At 44.5% G+C, this 21,526-nt stretch overlaps 1 protein-coding gene across 3 annotated transcripts in view; it reads right to left on the bottom strand.

The window, feature by feature from the left end:
• Positions 1–3,750: 3,750 nt before the first annotated feature.
• Positions 3,751–21,526, bottom strand: part of CST9L (cystatin 9 like) — a 38,976-nt gene continuing 21,200 nt past the window's right edge. For all 3 annotated transcript variants that reach the window (XR_001828948.2, XR_005202305.1, XM_017541455.2), the window contains 3 exons: positions 6,636–6,809; positions 4,991–5,104; positions 3,751–4,048 (listed from right to left, as the gene is read on the bottom strand). The gene's annotated coding sequence lies outside the window, so the exon portion shown is untranslated. The remainder of the gene's footprint in view (positions 4,049–4,990; positions 5,105–6,635; positions 6,810–21,526) is intronic.

The raw sequence follows: 21,526 nt of genomic DNA, 5'->3' as shown, positions 1-21,526 counted from the left end.
AAAGAAAAGAAAAGAAAAGAAAAGAAAAGAAAGGAAGAAAAGAGTTCAGTTCTCAACCTGCACTCCCTAACATCTGCCAGCAGCTGAGATCTTGGGTGGGGGCCGATGAGTGGCATTCTTCGTGGTCCCACCCCACCCTGGGCCCCCTCCTTTCCCGTGTGCTGGCAGGGTCATGGGGACACTGTCAGAGCAGTTCTTGTTCCATTCTTTTCCCGCCTAAGGATCAGGATCCCTGTGCTGCTACCTGCAGCACCTGAGGACACATCTCTCCCATCCACCCCACCTTCATCCCCAAGCTCTGTTCTTCTTCGGCCACTGGCCTCCCTTTCCTCTTGGCCTGAGCTGGCCAGCCCTATATGGTCTCGTGAGCAGCCCATGAAGGAGGGTGTTCTTTGCTGAGCCCTGACAACGTGATTGGACATTGGAGGGACCTGGGTGTTCACATGCCCTGGGCTACTTGTTTCCATCATACTCATAACACCTGTTGTCTTAGGCCTACCAAACCCTGCTGTCCACATCTAAGATCAGTTTTGTTAATGGGATCCATGCATTGGTTCAGGTTTAGCTCTTCAAAACCATCTGGCCTCTGTTGACCCATTGAGTCAGACTCAGGATGAAGAATCAAGATTAAGGCACTTTACTGACTCACGGGATTTTTGAGTTTATTGACTAACAGCAACATTTTTGTGTGAGCGTGAAAGGAAGTGGAATGTGTGGACACACGGACTCCTGAGAAACCCCCAAATTGTCTCCTTTTCTACCAAGGCTGCTAGCTTTGGCCAGGCAGGATGGACACAGCCAGTGGGATGCCAAATCCCACCTTCACCCTCCCATCAAAGACCTTGCTCTTCAGACGACAACGTGGATTCAAGTGTCATCTTGCCATCAAGCCATTCTTTTTCTTTACCTTATGAATAACTTTGAAAAAAAAAAGGAAGACAATGTCAAAAACTCACCTTACAAACAGGGAATATTCCTGCTACGGACTGAATGCGTCACATCCAAAATCCAGGAGTTGTCAATGTGACGGAATTAACAGGTGGTACCTTTAAGAGATAATTAGGCCATGAGGGCTCTTCCCTCGTGGGTGGGATTACGGCCCCTATAACAGAGGCTTCATGCAGTGTACCTTGCCCTTCCACCTTCCACCACGTGAGGACACAGCAGGAAGGCCCTCACAAGATGCTGGTATCTTGGTCCTGGGTTTCTCAGCCTCTAGAGCTGTGAAAAATAAATTTGCGTTCCCTCTAAATTACCCAGCCTGTGTTATTCTGTTGTAGCAGCACCAACAGACAAGGACAGTTCGTTTTCTGGGCTCCTCAGGGGCCAGGGAAGAATCAGATGCCCAACTCACAGGATGCATATAGACATGAGGGACTCTGGGTCTTGGGACCTGAAGGGGACGTGTGGAGTGAGTAGGAGTTGTCTTGAGACCGCATGCAGGACCAGGGTTGACAGCTGGGATGCGCTCTTGTGTATGTACCCTGGCAATTCCCTGCCCTCCCCAAGTTCCGCCCCCTCTTCCCTTCCTCTACCTCAGTGAGAGAGGTTTGTAGAGTCTGCAAAAACCTCCTCACATTCTCCTTGTCACTTTGTGTTCATGACAATGGTCAATCTCCCCAGGGCTGTGTCCCAGCCTTGACCTCCTCGGAAAAATGAGGAAAGTATCCAGATGTCCCCCAACAGAAGGGAAAGTGGCCACAGTGTAGAATAAAGCAGCGTGTATGTAGCACATTGTGGAATTAATTTACATTTAGTGTTTTCTTCTACTGTCTCGTTTGATTTCAGCTGTAACCATTTGCGGATAGCCAAGCAGAGGTTGCCATCTTTATATAAGTGACTCAGAGACAGCAGATGAGAGATTAGGAGCTGAGGGGTGCAGAGTTGAATAAGAACTCACGTTTCTGGGGAAAGAGGAAGCTCACGACACCACTACAATACGCGTCCCTTTTCCTTCCTGGGCTTGGGGTCCAGGAATACTACTGACCAGATGTTCCCAGCATGTCTCTGGCCTTAGCCTCTGGCACAGAATTTGCTCAGGGGGCCCACCTCATGGCTACACTCAGCATCTATGAACCTAATTTTCTGACTCTTCACCACACAGATTCCTGAAGGGGAAGTGTAGCTATCTCCAGGGGTAAGTGCAGACGGGCAGGGCGAGAGGAGGCCTTTCCAAAGGAACAGGGACCTTCGTGCAAGACCTGTCCTCTAATTAGGCCTGTGCACTGAGGTCATGCCATGCGTGACGGAGAGTCCTGGAAATACATAGATGTCAACATGTCTCAGAAATTGTGGACGTACATTTCTTGGGGATGCAGAAAAATGTTGAAGACCCACACATGTAATCTGAGTCCGGCAGAAACTAGCACATCCTCCCAGGGACCAGTGCTTGGAGTGCGTTCCTCTCCCCTTGCTCCATGAGGGAGGGCTCTGCTTCCACAGGGTCCTGGGCCAGGTCACCCCCCACAGTGGGCTCACTCCCCATGAGACCCTGTCCTGGGAACTGCCTCAGAAATGAAGTTTGAATGAAATGAGTGGGGCTGACTCTTTGGAAGACACCTGTGGGAATCACTGTGGATAAAGCACCTCCTCTGAGCTTCCTTCTGCGGATGGAGTCAGGGTCAAAAGAAGGACCAAGGCTGGGAGCACACAGGGGAGGTGGTGGGAGGGTCTCAAAGGAGAACCTGCTCAAGTCTGGAACAAGGCAGGGCAGGGCTGTGTGGGTTCCAGAGACCAGATGGGACAAAGTGCAGCATCTGTGCCCACCTCCGTGCCGGCAGGCCGCAGGGAGGTCTCCAGGCCTGGCTCTCACTTCTGCTTGCCTGAATGCCTGTGGTCTAGGGACCACCCTTCCAGAATGTCTGTGGAAGGCACATCCCAAGACAATGGTCCAAACAATGGCCTTGTGCTGGGACCCCGCAGGCTGACCCTGAAATGCAGACTGGCAGGTGTAGGTAGTTTATTTGGAGGTGATCCCAGGAGGCACAAGTGAGACAGGGAGACAGAGAAGGGGAAACGCAGCATGTCTGTTACTAATGTGTTACACTGGGGCTGGGCGGTCATCCTGCTGGGGAGCTCTGAGAACCATGTGGCACGCTCGTCCAGGTGCCCGGACGCTGGGAGACTGAGACATTCACCTGCCTCCCTCCTGAAGATGGAGTGTGACTCTCAGACTTGACCTTAGGGGTTGGCAACCACGGCCCGAGGGCCAAATACAGCTCCGTCTGCTGGTCTCCATGTGTAAACAAAGTCTTGTTGGGACATGACTGCTCTTATTTATTTTTGTCTATGGCTGCTTTCAACACACTAAGGCACTGTTGGGTAGTTGAGAAAGTGACTATATGGCCTACAAAGACCAAAATAGTTACTTGTAAAATCTCTGCAGAGAAGGCATGCTGAGGCATCGTCTGGGAGATGTGGACAGGGTGTCCATAGCTGCCGGTTGTTCTCAGCTAACACAGTAAGTAGACATACACCCTGGGGATTAGCGCCAATGTCACATGTGCTGTGTGGGATCCGGAGTCCCTGTCCTGCTCCTCCCCAGGAGGCCACTGTCACTGCTCCTCTGCAGCCTGCATGAGCCCTGAGGCGGCAGCTCAGATGCAGCTCAGCTGTGCCTCTGGAGGACGCTCAGGAGGCCCAGTGGGTTAGGAGAAAACTTACCCCTGAGAGCCCAGGAGGCTGCCCTGCTGAGAACAGCTCCATCAACTGCCCAGGCCCTCCGTCTGGAATCACGGCACACAACGCTTCTTAAAATGCTAATTGCTAAGACGTATACTACATGATCAACTTAGACAATGAAGAATTTCTAAAATACCTGAGCATGAGCATCTAACACATGGAAAATAAGAACACGTGAGCACAGAGCTGCTCAGGCACTGCAGGGCCGTGTTGAGGATCTGCGGGTGTGCTGGAAAGGAGCCGACAGCACGTGGCCAGGCGCGTGGCTGGGTCCCACTCAGGAACGCCCGGCTGAGCATGTCTTGTTCCAGAGTTCAAAATGTGTCCTCCAGGGTTCTATGCTGATGGTGAAGAAGCAGGTGTGGGTCTGAGGGAGCAAGCACAGGAAGGGAAAGTGAGTAGGGGCTCGGGAAGCAGAAGCTTGTGGCTTCTGCTATCAACACAGTTTCCATCTCAGTCTTGCCCATTTCCAGGGCTGGGCTCTGGTCCCCAAGTGTGGCCCTCCAGCCTGAGTTATGGGCTGTTCCAGACTTTCAGGGTGATTTGTGGCTCCCTCCTGACCAAGGAACCCCTGTATCAGCACTCTCCTCCCCAGCCAGTGGCATCCCTGGGAAACCCAGGCTGGCTGGTGTTTTTCATCTCCCAAGAACAGCACGGCACACTCCATTCCAGAGGGAGCTGCACTCAGATTGAAACAGTTACATAACCTATTACACAGTACTGATAAGAGGGTGAAGTCATGCTAGTGTGTTGTGCACGGTGTCAGGGTTCCTTATGTCCTTGTCCCCAGAGCAGGCACTGCAGCTCAGCAGGGGCCAGGACAGGACCAGGGAGGGAGGGCAGTGGGGCCCCCCACAGCCTCCACCTCCCTCAGGCTCCGGGTCAGGATAGGAGGGCCCTGAGAACTTCACACTCAGAGAGAGGTGAGGTCAGATCCCCACCAGGCTCTTTCTTCAGAAGGCAGAGGAAGGCTGGGGAGGACGACCAGAGAGGTGAAGCCTCTACTCAGGCCTAGAAGACCAGGACCGCAGGGGCCAAGAGCAGTCTGAAGCCCATGTGCCCTGGGTGCAGGCAGCTGCAATGGCGTGACAGGGCAGAGTCAGGAAATTCAGACTGGCCAGGAGCCTGCAAGGGGACCCCTGGCTGCCTGCCCTCTGCGCTCCTCACAAAGTCACAAGCAGGGTGGCCTGGTGGAGGCCGCTGCGGGCTCACTCCTCTAAGTCTCTTTGTCAGCTGCACCCGTGCCCACACCACAGCCCGTGCAGCACCCACAGCTGTGGACATGCGGGAAGCTGGTGCCCTGTCTTACATTGTTCAGCTCTGGGCCTTGTTGAAAAGGACAGTTGTCAATGTCGTCTTCAAATTTCCCACATGTGGTTCGGCCCAGTTGCAGATTCATGGAGAAAGTCATCTTATCATAACCCTGTTGAATAAAAGAGATTAAAATGGACACACTCTTTGAGTTGCTCATAGGTAACTCCTTGTGAAGAAGCGACCTTGTCGGAAGAGACCACAACACTCTCCTCCATTAAGGAGCTCGCACGTGGACCTGGCATCGGCTCACTGGAGGTAAAAACCAGGCGACCTTCTCTAGACTGAGGAGTTAAGAGCAAAGGGCAGGTAATCGTGGTGCGTTCTGGGACAAGCACAGGCCGTCAGACCCTATAAATGCATCCTCTGTCTCCAGCTTCACCTCCCCGTCTCCCGCAATGAGACCCAGCTTCACCCTCAGCAGGCGTCTGATGCTGCAGCTGCACTTTCAGAGGACAGGAGCTGCATGCTTGGGAGGGTGTTGGCTCTCCAAGAGTTTGCAGGGCAACCTCAGCCCTGGGACAGAGGAAGGCTCATCTGCAGGGTGTTGTCAGACCATCCACCTGACCTCCAGCAAGAAGAATGCCACCCAGAGCTCCCACGACACACAGGCACACACCCTGGGGACAATGGCTTTAAGAAACGCCAACTACCCTATTACAAAGGACAACCTGACGTTCTCCTGGCTCGCCTTCCCACTTCATTCTATTTCATTCCACTCCATACCCTCCCTCCCGCTCCACGCATTCCTGCCAGCCCCCGAACTGCCTCTGAGATTGCCACATCTGGGACACCACGAGGAAGGCTCCACACCAGAGGGCAAGGGCAGAGCACCAGCCAGGGCCTTGCACAGAGTCTCTGCAGAGCTTTAGCTCTGTGCAGCACGAGTCCTTCTGCCCTGCTTTCAGGCTCTTCGTGCTGACAGAGGAAGAGCAATGCTCCTTCCTCCCCCGAAGCGGGAAGTGCTGCATTAGGAGGGCATTTTAATTGTTCATGCCAGCAGCCCAGATGAACTGTGCACTCCCGACTGCTTTCTCGATTCCATTAAAAGGAGAACATTTTAGGATGAAGGACTGTGGACTGAGGAAGAGTGTAGACACAGGAGCCGCCCAGAGCAGGTGGAAATCAGAACTGACCTCACAGCGGCCTCTCGGAGCTGATAATGCTGCTTTTTTCACTTCTGAATTATCAGCTCTCTCTGTCTCTCTGTCTCTTTCTGCCTATCTGCCTGTCTCTCTGTCTCTCTCTCTTCCCTTTCTTTTACTCTGATGATCTCTTTTTTAATTTCTTTGAAATGTTTCTCAGTTTCTATGGACATTTTTTGTGTGACCTATTTTCTTACCTGATGCCTCATTTTCTCAGTTTTTCTTATTTTGAGGTCATTCTTCAGTTAAGTGATGCCATAAAAATCATGGAGGTTGAATAATATATCTAGTATTGAGTAGACCCAGACTCAAAAAAATTCTAATTTATATCTTTCATAAAGACAAAAGTAACTTTCTAGGTTGTATTTTTTTACAAGTTTGGACTCCAGTTGGTGAAACAAGAGTCCTTGTTAAGCCCTGGCCACACACTTCCCACCCCCACCCATCACTCAGCAGCCTGTGCTGGACACCAGGGCAGGAGACAATGTGGTCACCAACCTGCTCCTTCCAGGAATCCAGGACACGCACCAGCTTGTAGGCATACCAGTCCTTGCTCTGCTGGTTGAATGTGTACACGGCAAATTCCAGGGTGAAAGGGAGATAAACAGCAATTAGTTTTTGGTCATTCCACTCCTCTTTCTCTTGGAAACACCAGGTATAGGTTACGAGGAGCTGGGAGCCAAAGAGAAGCATCAGTGGCACCCAGAAGAGAGCCCGGTTCCATGGCAGACTCGGCATGGTGCAGAGCACAGGACCCCTGACTCTGGCCCTCCCAGCCTAAACTCCCACAGGCTAAACTGCACACAGTTCTGGCCCTTAAACTCCTGAGCTCAGGCAGAAACTCCTCCCTGCATTACAATACTCCCAAATGTGGCCTCGCCTCCTCCAGACAAAGCTGCTTCAATCATCTTTTGTCCAGGGAGGAGTAACAGCAACCACGGGGGTGGGTTAGAAAGATCAGCAATGGGAGGGACGATCTGCTGGGCATGAGGTCCAGCCACCACTCCTCCCTAGTGCCTCAGTGGGCTAGAGGAGAGCACCCGCTTCCTTGGGCGTCCCAGGATCAGACTCTGAAATAAGACCAGAAGTGCGAGAGGTGTGAATGGAAGGTGATCCCTGGACACACCAGTGCGGTGGGGAAACAAAAGCAGACGGGTCAAAGGAGGAGCTGGCAGGAGCAAGGGCAGTGGGTGAAGAGCTGCATGGGGACTCAGGAAGGTCCACAGCACCTGCCTGAGCATGAGCAACCTGATTCTCCCAGGCTCCGAAGCTGAGAGTGAAGGCTGCTCTTGGGCATCCTTCACTGCTGTTTAAAGCTGAGGACCTGCTCCACTGGCAGAGGGACCTCCTGACAAAGAACTTGGGGAAGATTAGTACAGGTGCTCACAGCTAGATTCAGCCACTGGAGATACAAGTTTGGCAAAGTTGGGGGATGGTCCTAGGAACCCCACTCTGCTGGATGTCAGGGATAGAGGAGAGGGCTAGGGACAGAAACAACACCACGCATTCAGCTCTAGGTCACTTTCTTTCGAGCATAGCCGGACATAAGTGTGTCCTGTGCTGAGCTCTGATCTTGGATGTGGTGACCATGAAGGACAATGTGCCAAGGCCAAGGACACTCCCATGAGCTGGTGCACACCCTTCCTTCCCAGGCCTGCAGGGTGGAGGGAGTGTCCAGGTGGGACTCTGAGTTCATGGATGCTGCTCACAAGAGAGGGTCTCAGCAGAGCTGCCTGCAGCACAGCCCTCACCCTCCGGCTGACCCTCTCAGCCCTGAGTCATGAATGACAAATGCCATTTCGGGGTTCCACCCCCTGAGATCCTTGTTGTCCCTTCCAGCAGCTGGCAGCACTTGATGAATTCACTGGAGTTCTCCCAGAGATGCAGGGTGTTGGGAGTGGGGATGGGGTTGGTCCTAGCCTTGGAGACCTGAGAGCCAGTCCAGCTGTGCCAGCAGCTGGTCCTGCATCTTCAACCTTCCCTGAGCTTTCTGGGCCTCACTTGTCCACTCCTCAGATGGGAGTAGCAACATCCATCCAGCTTCCAGAGGCTCGTTGCTTCCTGGATAAATTGTCCTCATGGAGTCAAAGTGCTGCGATAATCGCAAATTTGTACGCTTAGATTGGCAATTGTTCTGCACTGGCAACTCCTTTCCTTATCTCTGCTGAGGGTACATCTGGACCTTGCACATTTGGCGTTTCTCCCCAGTGTCCCAGCCTGGACCCCAGCCTGGGGAAGGAATGAATGCTGGGCTCAACACTGCCACCAAGGCTGACAGCAAAGTGCAGATTCTGAGAGGTGTTTTCACCACTGTGATGACCAGAGGCACCTGCGTATCTCTCCAGAGGGGAACGCAGACGAAGGAGGCCAAAGCACAGGAAATTCCTGCAGAGAGGGGCTCAGAGGGAGGGCAGTCAGGGGCCCTGAAGACAGCCACAGTCCGGCTTCCTTCCCCTGATTTCTCTGGGGCCCCACGTGGGTGCTCCCTCGCATTGTCCTCACCCACTTGGAGCACCCTGCCCATCTGCACCACGTACTGTGCATCTCCTTGATCTTCATACTGAGTCTATTTTTCTTTCTGAGTCACAGAATCATCATTTATCCAAGTCAGATTTCTCTCCATAGTGAGAACAGATGGATAAACTCATCCCCGCTCCCCAACAAGCGTATCATGGCCACGTGCAGGAATCTGTAGTTCACATTTAAAGGGCTTTGTCCAATTCTCTCACATACATCACTAGTCAAAGAGCAAGGAAAAGAATGTTCTTATTGCAGTAGCGACTTGGTACGTGATTTGATCTTGGACTGACAGCATGCACAGTACAGCAATGCAAAAGCAGCTTATATGATCATAAAAGAAAAAAATCCATCAAGAAGCCATAACAGTGATGAACCTGCATACAAATGCCACCATGGGCTTGGAGTACACAACAGAACAAAGGACAGTGTCACAGGGAATCTGGCACTTCCGCAGCCACGTTGGGAGTGTTTACTATGTCTCCCAGAAGCTGGCTTACAGAGCCCACATGTTATAAAGGATACAGCAGGGTTGACAGATATAGTAACCAGTCTACTTCATTAGTTGCCTGTAAATTTATTTACTAAATATAAAGGGTAAAGTGTGTTTAAATTATGGCAAAACAAACAGAAAATTTGTTTAAATATATTCACATTGCTGTGCATAGAATATAATTTTTTCAAAGAATGATCTGATAATTATGAAATTAAAGTGTTTGTTATATTACAAGGATATTGGCAAAACAAGCCTCCAGGCTTAGCTGGTGGGGTTTGGGTACACTGTGCTCACTGAGGATGAGGTCATTGGCTGTTCCCTAATGTGTAAGCTCTCACCCCCAACATCTCCTGAAGCTCTGCCCCACCGCCTGGCTCTCATGGGTTGCCAGGCTCTTTCTTCACAAGAAACCTGATTCCTTGATGGCAGGAGTTGTGAGTCTTCGTTGTGGACCTATGTGCTGTCTCTGTGCTGAACATTGACATGGAGAAGGGCTGGCATTAGCAGGGCAGCCCCTCCCACGGTGATCTCTAGCTCCTGTGGAGCTCTGGGACAGAGCAGGCTCCGGGACAGAGCAGGCTCCGTGGAGGATGATGCCGGGATGGGAGGCTTGAGGGAATCTGGAGCCAGGAGTCCCCAGCCAAGCATTCTGTACCTCCATGACGGCAGCCTCACAGCCCAGAGATGTGCCACCATCTACTGGCCTGGGGTCTCAGCTGGTTATGAAAATGACCCCCACAAAGGTGTTTGGAAGATGAGTGGTGGCTGGATGCAGTGGCTCACGCCTGTAATTCCAGCACTTTGGGAGGCCCAGGTGGGAAGGCTGCTTGAGCTCAGGAGCTCAAGACCAGCATGGGCAACATCAAAAAACTCCATTTCGACAAAAAATGCAAAAATCATTTTTTTGTATTTTCTATAGAAATGGAGTTTTTTGATGTTGGGCATGTTTTGATGTTTTTTTAGGGGCATGCTGGTGTGTACCTGTAGTCCCAGCTATTTGGGAGGCTGAGGTGGGAGGATCACTAGACCCCGAGAGATGGAGGCTGCAGTGAGCCATGATCACACCACTGCACCCCAGCCTGGGCAACACAGTGAGGCCTGTCTCAAAAAAAAAAAAAAAAGAAAATGATAAGGATGAGTGACTACTAATACACACAGCTCGCCCCCCTTTTTTGTAATTTAACCAACTATTTTAGATTCAGGAGAGTACATGTGCAGGTTTGTTACCTGGGTATATTGCGTGGTGATGACGTTTGAGGTATGATCAATCCTATCACCCAAGTAGCAAGTATAGTACCCAATAGTTAATTTTTTAACTCTCGCCCCCATCCCTCCACACCCTACTAATTTCTAGAATTTCTGTTTAGCTCCCATTCTCACTTATAAAGTGAGAATACACTGTATTTGATATTCTGTTTCTATATTAATTCACTTAGCATAATGGTCGCTAGCTTCATCCATGTTCCTGCAAAGGATATAATTTTGTTCTTTTTTACAGTTGTGTAGTATTCCATGGTGTATATGTGTCAATTTATTTTTAATCAAATACACCGTTGATGGGCACTTAGGTTGATTCCATGTCTTTGCTATGGCAAATAGTGCTGCAATGAACATAAGAGTGTATGTGTCTTCTTGGTAGAATGATTTATTTTCCTTTGGGTATATACCCAGCAATGGGATTTCTGGGTTGAATGGTCTTTCTGTTTTTAGTTCTTTGAGAAATTGCCAATTGCTCTCCACCGTGGTTGAAATAATTTACATTCCCACCAACAGTTTTCCCATTTCTCTGCAGTCTTAACCAGCATCTGTTGTTTTTTGACTTTTAAATATTTAATCACAGCCACTCTGACCGGTATGAGGTGATATCTCACTGTGTTTTCTTTTTTAACTTTTATTTTAGGTTCAGGGGTACATGCGCAGGTTTGTTTTATAGGTGACTTGCATGTCCAGGGGTTTGGTGTACAGACTGTTTCATCAAGCACGTAATAAGCACAGTACCTGTTGGTATTGCTTTGATTCTCACTATCCCCTGGCCTTCCACCCTCCACCCTCAAGTAGAGTAGACCCGATTTCCTTTCTTTGTGTTGATGTATGCTCAATGTTTAGCTCTCACTTATAGGCAAGAACATGTAGTATTTTGTTTTCTGTTCCTGTGTTAGTTCACTTAAGATAATGGCCTCCACGGAGGTTGCAGTGAGCCGAGGTCGCGCCACTGCAATCCAGCCTGGTGCCTGGTGACGAAGTGAGACTCTGTCTCAAAAAAAAAAAAAAAAAAAAAAAAAAAAAAAAAAAAAAAAAAAAAAAAAAAAAAAAAAAAATTAATGGCCTCCAGATCCATCCATGTTGCTACAAAGGACATGATCTCATTCTTTTTTTTTTAACGACTGGGTAGTGTTACTTACTGTATATTCGCCGTATCGTCTTCATCCAGTCTACTGTTTGTGGACCTGTCGATTCCATGTCTTTGCTATCGTGAATAGTGTTGTGAATATACACATGGATGTGTCTTTACTGTAGAATAATTTATATTCCTTTGTCTATATACTCAGTAATAAGCTTTCTAGATTGAATCATAATCCTGCTTTGAGTTCTTTGAGAAATCACCAAATTGCTTTCCACAGTGACTGAGCTGATTTACATTCCCACCAGTAAGTGCTCTCTTTTTTCTACAACCTATACCAGCATCTGTTTTTTCACTTTGTGATAATAGACATTCTGATTGGTGTGAGTGGTATCTCATTGTGGTTTTGATTTGCATTTCTCTAATGATTAGTGGTGTTGAGCATTTTTTCATATACTTGTTGGCCACATGTATGTCTTCTTTAGAAAAGTGTCTGTTCATGTCCCCACTTTTTAATGGGGTTATGCATTTTTTTTCTTGTAAATTTGTTTAAGTTCCTTATAGATCCTGGCTATTAGACCTTTGTCCAATGCATTTTTGCAAAAATTTCCTCCTATTCTGTAGGTCGTATATTTACTCTGTTGATAGTTTCTTTTGCTGTGCAGAAGCTCTTCAGTTTAATTAAACCCTATTTGTCAATTTTTGCTTTTGTTGTCATTACTTTTGGTGTCTTCATCATGAAATCTTTGCCAGTTCCTGCGTCCAGAATGGTATTGCCGAGGTTGTCTTTCAGGGTTTTTATAGTTTTGAGTTTTACATGTGAGTCTTTAATCCATCTTGAGTTGATTTTTGTATACGGTGTAAGGAAGGGGTCCAGGTTCAATCTTCTGCATATGGCTAACTAGTTATCCCAACACCTTTTACTAAATAGGGGGTCCTTTGTCCACTGCTTTTTTTTTTCCAGCTTTGTTGAAGATCAGATGATTGGTGGTATATGGCCCTCTATTCTGTTCTGGGCTCCCTATTCTGTTCCATTGGTCTATGTGTCTGTTCTTGTACCAATTCTATGCTGTTTTGGTTACTGTAGCCTTGTAATATAGTTTGAAGTTGAGTAACATGATGCCTCCAGCTTTGTTCTTTTTGCTTAAAATTGCCTTGGCTATTCGGGTTCTTTTTTGGTTTCAAATTAATTTTAAAATAGTTTTTTCTGGTTCGGTGAAGTATGTCTTTGGTAGTTTGTTGGAAATAGCATTTAATCTGTAAATTACTTTGGGCAGTATGGCCATTTTAATGATATTGATTTTTCCTATTCATGAGTATGGGATATTTTTTCATTTGTTTAGGTCATCTCTGATTTCTTTGAGAAGTGTTTTATAGTTCCCATTGTAGAGATCTGCAGTGTAGATCTTAGCTGTATTCCTAGGCATTTTATTCTTTTTGTGGCAATTGTGAATGGGATAGTATTCCTGATTTGGCTCTTGGCTCAGTTCTTGTTGCTGTATAGGAATGCTAGTCATTTTTGTACATTGATTTTGTATCCTGAAACTTTGCTAAAGTTGTTTATTAGCTGAAGGAGCTTTTGGACTATGGGGTTTTCTAGATATTAAATCATGTCATCTGCGAACAAGGATAGTTTGCTTTCCTCTCTTTATTTTATTTTTTATTTTTTTACTGTATTTTAGGTTTTGGGGTACATGTGAAGAACATGTAAGATTGTTGCAATGCGTACACACATGGCAGTGTGATTTGCTGCCTTCCTCCCCTTCACCTATATCTGGCATTTCTCCCCATGTTATCCCTCCCCAACTCCCCATCCCCTGCTGTCTGTCCCCTATTTCCCCCCAACAGAGCCCAGTGTGTGATGCTCCCCTCCCTGTGTCCATGTGTTCTCATTGTTCAACACCCGCCTATGAGTGAGAACATGCGGTGTTTGATTTTCTGTTCTTGTGTCAGTTTGCTGAGAATGCTGGTTTCCGGGTTCATCCATGTCCCTACAAAGGACACGAACTCATCGTTCTATTTGAATGCTCTTTCTTTATTTCTCTTGCCTGATTGCTCTGGCCAGAATTTCCATACTATGTTGAATAGGAGTGAGACAGGGCATCCTTGTCTTGTGCTGGTTTTCAAGGGGAATGCTTCCAGCTTTTGCCCATTCGGTGTGATGTTGGCTGTGGGTTTGTCATATGTTGCTTTTATTATTTTAAGGTATGTTCCTTCAATACCTATTTTATTGAGAGTTTTTAATATGAAGGGGTGTTGAATTTTATTAAAAGCCTCTTTGCATATATTGAGATAATAATTTGGGTTTATATTTTTTTTGTTCTGTTTATGTGATGAATTACATTCACCAATTTGTGTATGTTGAATCAAACTTGCATTCCAGGGACAGAGCCTACTTAAGTATGATGGATTAGTATTTTGGGGTACTGTCAGATTTGATATATCAGTATTTTGTTGAGGATTTTTGCATCTATGTTCATCAAAGATATAGGCCTGAAGTTTTCTTTTTTTTGTTGTGTTTCTGCCAGGTTTTGGTATCAGAATGATGTCGGCTTTGTAGAATGAGTTAGGGAGGAGGCTCTCTTCTTCAGCTTTTTGGAATAGTTTCAGTAGAAATGGTACCAGCTCTTCTTTATACTTCTGGTAGAATTCAGCTGTGAATCTGTCTGGTCCTGAGCTTTTCTTCATTGGTAGGCTTTCAATTACTGATTCAAGTTTGGAACTTGTTATTGGTGTGTCCAGGGATTCAATTTCTTCCTGGGTTGATATTGGAAGGTTGTATGTTTCCAGAAATTTTTTTATTTTTTCTAGGTTTTCTAGTTTGTGTACATAGAGGTGTTTTTATTAGTCTTTGAGGGCTTTTCATATTCCTGTGTGGTTGTAGGTAGTGTCTCCTTTGTCATTTCTGATTGGGTAATTCACATCTCAGTTTTACTCAGTTTAGCTTGATTTTGGTTATGTTTTTGTCTTCTCCTAGCTTCAGGATTGATTTGCTCTTGTTTTTCTAGTTCCTCTAGGTGTGATGTTAGCCTGTTAATTTGAGATCTTTCTAACTTTTTGATTGGGATGTTTAGTGCTATAAACTGTCTTTTTAATATTGCTTTAGCTGTGTCCCAGAGATTCTGGTATGTTGTATCTTTGTTCTCACTAGTTTCAAAGAAGACTTTCTTGATTTCTGCCTTAATTTTATTGTTTACCCAAAAGTCTTTCAGGAACAGGTTGTTTAATTTTCATCTAATTGAATGGTTTTGAGTGATCTTCTTGCTATTGATTTCTATTTTTACTGCACTGTGGTCTGTGAGTGTGGTTGGTATGATTTTTTTTTTAAATATGTTGAGAATTGCTTTGTGGCTGATTGTGTGGTCAATTTTAGAGTATATCCATGAGCAGATGAGAAAAAATGTATATTCTGGTTTTTTTGGGTGGAGAATTCTGTAGGTATCTGTTAAGTCCATTTGGTTGACAGTTGAGTTCAGTTCCTGAATATCTTTGTTAGTTCTCTGCCTCAATGATCTGTATAATACTGTTAAATAGGTTTTGAAGCCTCCCACTATCACTGTGTGGTTATCTAAGTCTTTTTGTAGGTCTCTAGTAACTTGTCTTATGAATTTGGGTGCATATATATTTAGGATAGTTAGGTATTCTTGTTGCATTTAACCCTTTAACATGATGCAATGCACTTCTTTGTCTTTTTTAAATGTTGCTGCTTTAAAGTCTGTTTGGTCTGAAATTAGACTCGTAACTCCTCCTTTTTTCTGTTTTTTGCTTGGTAGACTTTTCTCCAATCCTTTACTTTCAGCCTGTTGCATGTGAGTGTGTTTTTATAGGTGTTATTGCATGTGAGATAGGTCTCTGGAAGATAGCATAATATTGGGTATTTCTTCTTTATCCAACTTGCTACTCTGTGCCTTTTATTGGGGCATCTAGTCCATTGACTTTCAAGGTTAATATTTATGTGTGTGGATATGATCCTGTAATTATGTTGTTAGCTGTTTATCATACAGATTTGATTTCACATTTGCTTTATACTGTCAATGGCCTAGGTACTTAGGTGTGTTTTTGTGGTGTCTGGATGGTCTTTCCTTTCCATATTTAGCACTGTCTTAAGGAAGTTTTGCAAGGCAGATCTAGTGGTAATGAATTCCCTTAGCATTTGCCCTTCTGAGAAGGGTCTTATTTCTCTTTCACTTATGAAGCTTAGTTTGGCTGAATATAAAATTCTTGGTTGGAACCTACTTTTAACATTTTTTTCTTTCATTTTGACTTTGGAGAATCTGAAGACCATGTGTCTCAGGTATGGTCATCTTATATAGCATCTTGCAAGAGTTCTCTGCTTTTTCTGAATTTGAATGTTGGATTCTCTAATGAGGTTGGGAAATTTTTCATGGATGACATCCTGAAATATGTTTTTCAAGTTGCTTGCTTTCTCTTCGTCTCTTTCTGGAACACCAATGAGTCTTAAATTTCGTTTCTTTATATAATCCCATATTCCTCGGAGGCTTTGTTCATTCTTTTTTATTCTCCTCTTTATCTGTGTGTGGTTGATGTAATTTGGAGAACCAGTCTTCAAGTTCTAATATTCTATCATCAGCTTATTCTATTCTGCTGTGAATAGCTGTGATTGTATTATGAAGTTCTTGAAGTAAGTTTTTCAGCTCCGTTAGATCAGTTTTGTTCTTTCTTGAACTGGCCATTTGGTCTTTCAGCTTCTGGATTATTTTATGGTATTCCTTTAATTGCATGGATTAGGTTTCGACTTTCTCCTGAATCTTGATGATTTTCTTTCCTATCCATATTCTGAATTCTAAGTGTGTCATTTCAGCCATTTCAGGCTAGTTAGGAATCATTACTAGGGAGGAAGTGCAATCTTTTTGAGTTAATAAGATATTCTGGCTTTTTAAGTTGCCAGAGTTCTGGCACTGGTTCTTTATTTTTTCTGTGGCCTGATGTTCCTTCAGTCTTTGAAGTTGCTGTCCTTTGGATGGGGTGTTTTTGTCTTATTATTTTTTTTAATGTCCTTGGGATTTTGATTGTTTTCCAAGGTGGGTTCAGTCACTTGGTTTCATTTATCAGCACTCCTGGGCTGCATACCCTGATCTGGGTGGCTAGTACCAGGTCCCCAGCTTTGTTTCCTAACCCCATTGATGTTAGGAAACTGCTGTGCTGGAGGGGCTGAGGTGTTCCCAGTCTGTTGGTCACAACAGTCCAGTGAATAGTGCTGGCCAAAGCTCTTCACTGGGGTGGTGGCAATGGGATCCATGCTCACTTGTGTGTGCCAGCAGCATGGCAGCTGGAATACATGTGTCAGCTGGAATACAGCACTGGTGGGATGAGGGTGGCAGCATTCCTGCATGCACTCAGGGGCATGCTGAGGGTGGGGAACTGGTTAGGGCAGGGTTGCTGGCTTCTGTGCACACACTTGCACTAATGTTGGCAGTGGTGTGGCATGGGCAGGGCTGCCAGCATCCATGGGCTTGTTTGTGCCATTGGTGGCGGTGTGAAAAGATGTCCCCGCATCAGCAGTGGTGAGCCATTGGTGTGGGTATACATGGTAGCAGTGAGGTGGCAAGGTGTGTGCACATCAATGCAAAGGCAGAAAATTGGAGGGAAAATCTGCCCATGAGTGCTGGCGAAGCAATGAAAACATCAAGGTGAGTAGAAGCCATCAAAGCGGTGGGGAAATGCTATAGCAGGTGGCTTGGGACCAGTCTGCTGAAGGTCAGGTGCCCCAGGGAAGCACTCTGATTGGGCATCAGAGTGGCAAGCAAGCATGGCCAGACTGGTCCCACCTCATGGACAAGACCACCCAGCTCTGTCCAGGTCTGACAGTCACTGTATGACTGATGTCTCTTAGAGGAGCATGACTAACCATGAAGGATGGGCACCCCGGCTGTGCTCCACTACAGATATTCCCATACCAAACTCTCTCCGCTCCACACAGGCTGGAGTTCTGCCACTGCCACCTCTCTAAGTAGTTACTGTCCTTGTCAAGTCCCTACCATGTCAAGTATCCATGGGGGTCTTGGGGTCTCCCATTGCTAGGATTTTGGTCTTCCACAGTGGGAGTAGGCCGGCCCTCACCTGTTCAACTCATCCCTTCCTTATGAGTCACTGGAGGCCAGAAATGAGTCTAGGTGCTTGGCAGTCCCTTTCGGCATTCCCAGATTCTTTTAACAACCATTCCAGCATCTGCATCCTTTCTCCATCTACTGTCAATGCCTTCCTTCGGAAGATCTGCTCAAAGACTGCCAGTCTTCCCAATGTCCCAGTCTCATGGTAGGCGATGTTCCTTCTGGCTGCATCTCGTCAGCCGCCTTGGCTCCTGTCTTCATTGTGGTTTTGATTTACATTACTCTGACGACTAGTAATGTTGAATATTTTTTCATGTTTGTTGGCTGCTTATATGTCTTCTTTTGGGACGTGTCCATTTATGACCTTTGCCACACTGGCTTTTTAGTTTCCTTTTTGTAGGAATTTGCCATTAGAGGAGGTCAGTAGAGTTAGGGAGAAACAGCAAAAGAGATGGAGAGACATAGACAGAATGAGCCCCTAGGGATAGCCTAGCTGCATCCATTAGGTGGTCATCAGTGCCTTTTAGTGGACACAGTCATCGCAGTTCAGTGGCCACAGTTTCTGTGTGGTGATGGTGAGTTCTAGAAGGAGACTTTCACAGCCTCCAAATCTAGTAGTAAATGGGGTTCTGAAAAGACTGAATAATGCACTCTTTCCAGACAAAACTTAAGCTTTGTCCCTGTGCAACCTGCCTTCAGCATTATCTGTAGCTACTTGTATACTTCAGAGGGGATGAGAATTCTCTAAAGACATGTTAAAAACCAAATATCTACCCCTCTTCTCCAAATCGTCCCAGGAATCTGACCCACTAGGCCTGGGCAAGGCCAAGGAATATCCATTTCTTACTAGCACCCAGGGGATGGACATATTTCTGGTCCCTAGATTACATTTTGGGTAGTCCAGTTTCAAAATACTTCTTTGAGATGTGAATACAGACCAAACCAGAAGTGAGAAGTAGCTTACCTTGAAGGACATGGAGGTGAAGGATGGGAGAGCCAATGGCTTTGGGGAGACACACAGAATCAGGGAAGGATTCAGAATACCATGCCTGGTGGTAAAGGACTTTTAGACCCGGGTGTCAGTAACAAGGACGAAACCTCTGGAAAAGAAAGAGTCTGTTTTAAATCTTGAGAGCTGGCCTTCTGCACAGTGGCCCCTCAGAGCTAAGGCTTCCCAGTAGCTACAATTGTAAGACTCACATTTACGTTTCAGTCAATGCCAAGAATTGACTGTTTAAAGTTTTCTGATTTTAGTTATAATGAAGACTGTTCTTCTGAACATGCCATTTATGCTTATTCATGGGTATAACTGATTATTCCTCCCTTGGAGACAGAGTGCTCAGAAGTTGAATTACTCAGTTTTCTTAACTTTTTAAGGATTTTTATTTTTAAATATAATTAATTAGTTATGTATTTTAATTGACAAATAATTATATATATACGTATATACACATGAGCATATACACAGAAACACACACACACACATATATAGTATAGAATGTAATGTTTTAAAACATGTATGCATTGTGGAATGGCTATACCAAGTTAACTAACATATGCATTACCTCACGTATACGTCATTTTTCTGTGGTGAGAATAAAATCTAATCTATTAACAATGTTTGAGTATAAAATACATTGTTATTAACTACAGTTACCATTTTCTACAATGGTTTCCTCAAATTTATATCTTATAACTGAAATTTTGTTTTCTTTGATGAGCATCTCTCTAATCTCAGTTTCTCCCTTCCCCACTCCTACAGCATCTGATAACCACCATTCTACTCTCTGCGTCTATGATTTCTATTTTTTAAGATTCCTTATATAAGTGAGATACTGCGGCTTTTGTCTTTCTGTCCCTAGTTATTTCACTTAACATAATGGCGTCCAGGTTCATCTACGTTGTTACAAATGAGAGAGAATTTCCTTCTTCTTAAAGGATCGATAATATTCTATCTTGTATATGCACCACACTTTCTTTATCCACACATCCATTGATGGACACTTAGGTTGATTCTATGTCTTGGTTACTGTGAATAACACTGCGGTGAACATGGAAGTGCAGATATCTCTGTGACAGACTGATTTTATTTTCTTTGGGTATATACCCAGTAGTGGGATTACTGGATTATATAGTAGTTCTATGTTTAATTTTTTGAGTATCAGCTATGCTTTTATTCGTAATGGCTGTATTAATTTACATTTCCAGCAACAATGTGCAAGAATTCCTTTTTCTCCAAACCTTTGCCAACATTTATCTCTCACCTTTTTGATAATATTCATTCTAACGTATTTGAAGTGGTATTTTGTGGTTTGATTTATTAATACATTTCCCTGATGATGAGTGATGTTGAGCATTTCTTCACATATTTATTGGTCATTTTTGTGTCCACTTTTGAGAAACGTGTATTTGTGTTCTTTGTACATTCTTGAATTGGGTTGTTTTCTTTCTATTGAGTTGCTTGAAGTTTCTTATGTATTTTGAATATTCATTTCTTATCAGATGAATCATTTGCAAACATTCCCTCCCATTCCATAGGTTATCTCTTCACCCTCTTAATTGTTTCCTGGCCTGGGCAGAAGCTTTTTCATTTGATGTGATTCCATTTTTGCCATTGTTGCATGTACTTTTGTGGTCCAATCCTAAAAATTATTGCCAAGAAAAAATGTTATAAAGCCTTTCCCCTGTGTTTTTTTGTAATAATTTTACAGTTTTGAGTCTTACACTTAACTATAAGATCATTTTGAATTGATTTTTGTAGCTAGTGTGAGATAAGTGTCTATTTTTATTTTTCTGCATATGGATATCCAGTTTCCCCAGCACCATTTACTGAAGGTGCTATCCTTTTCTCCCTGGGTGTTCTTGGCATTTTTGTCATAAATCAATTGACCTTAGGTGTTTGAATTCATGTCTGGGCTCTTTATTATTTTCTTTGGTCTATGAGTCTGTTTTTATGCTGGTGTCAAGCTGTTTTGATTACTTCAGCTTTGCAGTAGATTTTAAGAACAGGTAGTGTGATGCTTCCAGCTTTGTTCTTTTTCTCAGGATTTATTTGGCTATTCAGCATCTTTTCTGGTTTCATACAAATTTTAATATTGTTTTTCCTACTACTGTGAAGAATGTCATTGTTATTTTAATAGAGATTGCATTGAATCTGTAGATTGCTTTNGATGCCTCCAGCTTTGCTCTCCTTGATCAAGATCACTTTGGCTATTTTGATCTTTTGCGATTTCATGTGAATTTTAGGATTGCTTTTTCTATTTAGGCAAAAGCATCATTAGAATTTTAATAGGTTTTGCATTGAATCCATAGATCACTTGGGTAATATGATCATTTTTGCAATATCTATTCTCCCAGTCCATGAACATGAAATACCTTCTTTGTGTGTGTGTGTCTTCTTCAATTTCTTTCATCAGTGTTTTATAGCTTTTGGTTAAAATAAAAGATCATTTTTAATTTTATTCATTTTTAATTTTATTCATTTATTTCTAAATAGTACATGTTTTTGGGTAAAATAGGTCATTGTTATCATATAGAAAGTCTACTGATTTTTGTATGTTGATTTTATATCCTGAAGGTTTACAAAATTTGTTTATTAGTTGTAACAGTTTTTTTGTGGAGTCTTTAGGGTTTTTGGTGTATAAGACAATGTCATCTCTAAACAGGTATTATTAACCTTCTTCCTTTCTGATATGAGTGACTTTTCTTTATCTTGACTTATAGCAATGGTATGACTTCCAGTACTATATTACATAGAAGTGGCAAGAGTGGATATCTTTGTCTTTTGCTTGATCTTAGAGAAAAAAGTTTCAACTTTTCACCATTTACAATGTTAGCTGTGGTTTTGGCATATGCTGTATTAAAGGTTTTTTTATACCTATTTTTTGAGAGTTTTTATCCATGAAAAAGTGTTGAATTTTGTGAAATACATGTACTGAATCTATTGATAAGATCATTTGTTTTT

The sequence above is a fragment of the Cebus imitator genome, unplaced genomic scaffold (assembly GCF_001604975.1).
Source record: "Cebus imitator isolate Cc_AM_T3 unplaced genomic scaffold, Cebus_imitator-1.0 Scaffold134, whole genome shotgun sequence".
NCBI classification, from domain to species: Eukaryota; Metazoa; Chordata; class Mammalia; order Primates; family Cebidae; genus Cebus; species Cebus imitator.
The sequence above is the reverse complement of the archived record's forward strand: the minus strand, read 5'-3'. Positions and strand labels throughout refer to the sequence as shown.